At 35.0% G+C, this 5544-nt stretch overlaps 1 protein-coding gene and 1 pseudogene across 2 annotated transcripts in view; both read right to left on the reverse strand.

Annotated features, from left to right (window-relative positions):
- The window catches only part of LOC144979522 (xaa-Pro dipeptidase-like), a 34734-nt pseudogene extending 29196 nt beyond the window's left edge, over positions 1–5538 (reverse strand). The window contains exons 1-2 of the transcript XR_013646724.1: positions 5375–5538; positions 638–821 (exon numbers count right to left, since the gene is read on the reverse strand). The product of XR_013646724.1 is annotated as a xaa-Pro dipeptidase-like (transcript). The remainder of the gene's footprint in view (positions 1–637; positions 822–5374) is intronic.
- The window catches only part of LOC144979515 (uncharacterized), a 144740-nt gene that overhangs the window by 18526 nt on the left and 120670 nt on the right, over positions 1–5544 (reverse strand). The gene's annotated exons all lie outside the window — the stretch shown is intronic.

The following is a 5544-nucleotide window of genomic DNA, read 5'->3' on the forward strand; positions in this document are numbered from 1 at the left end:
TTTTATGCCGATTGTGACACATTAGGTCATCTCAGCACCAGTAAAAAAAGGAAGAAAATGAGATAGCTAGAATTACAAGTAATGCTTTGTTTATAAGGGTTTTACGGCGCTTGCAACACATTGGTCATTTCAGCGCCAATAAAAAAAAAAAGGAAGAAAATGGGATAGTGAAAAATGTTAGAATTACAAGTAAAGGTACATGAGAAAAATTAAGACAAAGAAGACTGGTTCGAACAGGGAACAGATGTAGATTCCAAAGTGCACACTATCAGTGTATTTACATCTGAAATCACCAAGTCTCATCCAAACACAAGCACAGGATCCCACTAACAGAAACACACTCAAATGCTTACAGAACATATCTAAAACATAAAAAATAACTAACAATACATAAAAGAGAGGATTTATATCTTTAAAAGCATCTCCCAAAACTAATACTAACGACTGTCTCCCTCCCAGCTAAGGACTCGAGCTAGGACCAGGGCATAATTAAGCAATTTAATTCCAAGACAAAGACAGAGAGCTACTCAGATATGGGGGGGGGGGGGGGGGCAGAAGACACAACAAGTGACCTTCTGCTCACCATGGGAGTACCATATTATCATTATAATTCTTTAAAAATGAATCTCAAACTGACCTGTCGGAAAAGAAGTTCATGATCAGAATCATTCCTGGTTTCAGCCACGCCTCCTTGCAGCAAGACAATCGCCCCTGAAGGAAGGTCTTTCAGGGCCTTCAGACGCTGACAGAGTCTTTCTCTGTTTTCCTTGAATAGTTCCATTGGGACTGTCAATGTGTGGTCACCACGCGTGAAAGCAGGTCTGAAATAGATAGATTGAGTGGAGAGATAAACAGAGAGAAGGAGAGAGAGAGAGAGAGAGAGAGAGAGAGAGAGAGAGAGAGAGAGAGAGAGTAGATACAACAAGAGACAATTTTTAAATATTTAAAATTGATTTTTCTTACTATATTCATAACGCATTCTGATAGCCATGGAAAACACTTTTTAAAATTTTAAAATCCATACATAAATAAGAAATTGAGAGCAAATTCATTTTTCAAGAACTTAGATTTTTTTTTGCTTTCCAATTGATGTAAGAAAATAATCCAACTTTGACGTCATGTAACTAAACACCAAAAAGGTGTATCATTCTTGTGCAACATATTTTTTAAAGCACAGTGACTAGATATAAGAAAGATAACAAGATTTGAACCAGACACAAATTGTTTACTAAATCTCCATTCTGTTGAAATTCCCTCCAAACATTCGCGAAAGTATATGTTTTGGCCTCCAGCATGACGAAATAGCATATTCCATATACTAAATGAACATAATGATCAAAACAAAATGACACGTAATTCATGTCAACGGGTAGAGAGTACTCCAGGGAAGAAGTCCAATTTTTTTTCAGACATTTTCTTCAAATGGTCTTTACAAAATAAAGGAGTGAACATCATGAAACACGCAATTTTGCATGTTGGAAGAAAAATAGCTAAAATCATGAGCAGAATGCATAAAAGATTAAATATCTCTCGAAATAATGCAGGTAGAAGAAAAATATCCCATGCTATTGAAAACCAGAATTTAAAAAATCATCTAAACTTTTTGGTAAAGTCAATATTTCCTTCTCAGAATTCAACATGAAATCATAAATGATAAGCACAATGTTCGAACCAGCAGCATAAGATAATAAACCCACCTATTAAGAAATTCATATAATCCCAAGACACCAAGTCTTTACTTCACCCACGCCTGTTTTCACTTCCATGCTGCTTTACGGACTTGTCTGGAAATTATATTTCTTGGTTTTGTGCTGGTCCTCTCTGGGATACTTAATCGAAAGGGTGCAGTAACATTTAAGGAGGATGACTTTTTCCACTGTAAATCGTCTCATTGTATGTTATTAGGGGCACCGATATATCCGTTTGCATTAGAGTGCTTCCCTCTTATACGGGATCATGCGCTTGTGACCAGCAGGTGTGTCTTTTCAACCACCCCAAAGACCTTATCTATGACGCATGACTGTATCCCGATTTCTGTGTTACTGAATGAACTGTTTACTATCCTTTAGATAGGATGCTAGTCTGAAATAAAGTACTTTCCGCCACACACACCCGAAAGACCTAGCCACCCAATTATTTTGATTAACTCCCTTTGCTTGAGAGGCGAGAATTGTACAAACTGGGGTATCACAAATCTCACCAAAACCAAAAGTGAAAATTAAAAAAAAACCCCCAAAAAACAACAAACAAACAAAAAAAACAAAAACAAAAAAAAAAAAACAAAAAAAAAAAAAACAAAAACAAAAACAAAAAAAAAATAAAAAATAAAAAAAATAAAAATAAAAAATAAATAAAAAGAAAACAAACATTGATCTCTTTATTTGTTTCTTTTCTCGTATTAAATTTACATCTCTTCTCGATTGAAGAACAAAACCAAACAAACAAAAATAGAAAAATACACGTCAACCTTTTATCCATTTTGACCCAGTTTTAAGGGCGTAAAGAATGATTATTTAACTTCTACACATATAGGTACTGCTTCATTAGCCACTAGTAACTCTTATTGTTAACCAACTAGTCTATCATGAAAGCATTAGAATTAAAAATAAATAAATTAGAAAACGAAGTGCACTTCGAAGTCTATTATCATTATTTCTCCAATCTCAATGTTTTAACTGTTACAAGTACCATATTCCCAAATAAAGAAAGCAATAGCATTGGTTTTTAAATTTTCTAACACATTGGGACGAATCATTGTGTGTCTTTTGACCATTTATCAACTACAAGTAGTTGGTATTCCTATGCAATTGTTTTAAAAACGACATTACACTTTCGACCGTAAAAATCCACTACTTTTATAACGAGGTCAAACAATCATTTTGTCATAGCAACAACATGGCCGCCATGAGTGTAGAGTGTGTGTATAAATTCGTCACTTGTTTTTTTGTTTAGCAATAAATAGGCATCGAGAGACAAACTAGATATGAAAAAAAATGACAATGGATAATTTTATAAAAACAGCACGTCCTTTAATAAAAAACATGGCCAGAAAGTCATCCCAAAAATATTACAGGTCAATAAAAAACGAACAAATTAGGGTTTTGTTCAGGCTGTTCCATCATTAAAACATACCCACTTACCGACCGAGTTATCAATTGAAATAACAATATATATCATATCTATTTTGCTTTTAACTATCTAAATCATAAATTATGATGATACTTGAATGTAATATTCATGTGGTATCCGTGAACTCTGTTCTCTTTGTCAATAAATAATTTTGAGATCTCATTCTCACGGCAATTTGCGTGCTGTTACAAACTACAATGAGGTGTAAAAAAAATCTGATAACACTCAAAGCTGAAAACAAGGATTTGGTAGGCTTTTTAAAAATGCGATAGCTCGGCTATTATAAAACCCTCATTAAAACAAATTGGTAGAAATAGAGATGAGATGTTTGTCTTTTAGACAGACTCGGTTCAAATTTCATAACAATAATATATCGGGATTTTTAGCTGCTGTAAAGTTTTACAACAGCATTTTTCTACCTTTAATGCCATTTTTTAAATTGTTAAAGCGGTATAGAAATTTAGCTCTATACGATTTTTAAGGGTCGAGGTATTAATGCGTGAATAACCCGGTTTAAAAATAGGCCTTGCGTGACGCAAAATATATATATAGGCTATATATATATATATATTATATATATATATATATATATATATATATATATATATAATATTCTGCCACACAAAAAACGACGTCTATTGTGGTACACACACACACATACATACACACACACATACATACATACACACACACACACACACAGAGAGAGAGAGAGAGAGAGAGAGAGGGGAGAGAGAGAGAGGGAGAGAGAGAGAGAGGCACAGAGAGAGAGATAGAGAGAGATAGAGAGATAGATAGATAGATAGAGAGAGAGAGAGAGAGAGAGAGAGAGAGAGAGAGAGAGAGAGAGAGAGAGAGAGATCTAAAAGTCAAAATCAATATATGAAAACATCGTAACAAAGGAAAAAAAACTTATGGCTACTGCCAATGAAAAAAAAATCTTTCAGCTTAGCTAGAGAAACACTTAACAACATGAGGGGGGGGGGGGGGGGGGGGGGGTGAAATCTCCAGAGTTAGGGGAGGGCGACATCATCATGCCACTGATGACAACAATTTAGTCACTGAAAGAGGTGATGGCGATGGTGACAGTGATGAAGAGGGGGGGGGGGGGGGGATAAAGTCATAATCTTCGGTTTGTGCTACAGAGGCGCTCTATCTTTTTATTTTTGAGTTGAATGAGGTGTGCATGCACTATTGTGATGATAGGGTAACTGTATTTTAAACAATTTGAAAAAAAATAATAAATCTTTAGTCTTGTTTTTCAATTTTTTTTTAAAGTCGCGAAACGTTTAATTCTTAAATTTGCTCATCTCTATTTTCGGCACAAGTTCTCAGAAAAGACTTTCACTCTAGAAAAAGTACAAGAAGTAGTTGTAACGATAATATTTTCTCTGTTCTCAGGCGTCTGTGTCAAATTATTTTGACCGAGGCAATCTGAAAGAGGACATTTCTTTTATAGATAGTTCGAAGATGACGTCACTCAGGTCTTTGTTATTGTTTTTTGCCATCCGCGTTTATGAGTAATGCTCACTGAACTGTATTATCCAGACTATAAACGTTCATGGATACACACAGTTTTGTGTGTTGGTCCGTTATACTTCCGGATGGCAATGTTATGAGCTTCTTAGCCAAGCGCATACTATCTATTGGTAAATCCATCCAAAATTGAAGGAAATTCCAGTGACGTTTAAATGGAAATTTAACAAGGACTGGGGTCGGGGGTTAAGTTGTCGTTACTTTGAGGGTGCCCCATGGATAACACACTCCTAGTAGTGTGAGGGTGCCCCCCCCCCCCACCCAAGAAGAACTGACTGATGTTATCTGGCTTTTTTTTTGGTACTGCTGCAGTGTTCTAAGTAAAAGTAAAAACGTAAAGCAACGACAAAATCAAGACCAAGACGGTTATTGATAATTATCAAAACTCAAAGTGATACTAGGCTGCTAGAAGCTGTGGACTGTAAAAAGTAATAAACAAACATGAATATAACAGCTTCAAAAAAGAACAATATACCAAGCACGAACGTTTCGGGCTCAGAACCCTTCTTCAGCAAACAACAAAAAAACTATAAAGACATTAATACATTACTAAATTTCAGATATATTCTCTATAATAGAAAAATCTTGGAAAGTTTATTGTTTTTTGTTGTTAACTGAAGAAGGGTTCTGAGCCTGAAACGTCCCGTGTTTGGTATTTTGTTCTTTTTTTTTGAAGCTGTTATATTTATTTTTGTATATCAAAACTCACTGTGTTTTAACTTGAGCCATCTCTTGTTTTTTGAAATGATGAAATCTTAGGTCAAATCTTCCAACAACGAATGTCTTTTCCTTGTGAAAAGGGGCGGAGAAGTGAAGCGAGTAGGAGATAAGAGCAACAGCACGTAAAAAACAAAATCCAAATTGATCACGTTACTACTA

This window comes from Berghia stephanieae, chromosome 9, assembly GCF_034508935.2.
Source record: "Berghia stephanieae isolate SIO BIC M18660-M18661 chromosome 9, UCSD_Bste_1.3, whole genome shotgun sequence".
Taxonomy (NCBI): Eukaryota; Metazoa; Mollusca; class Gastropoda; order Nudibranchia; family Aeolidiidae; genus Berghia; species Berghia stephanieae.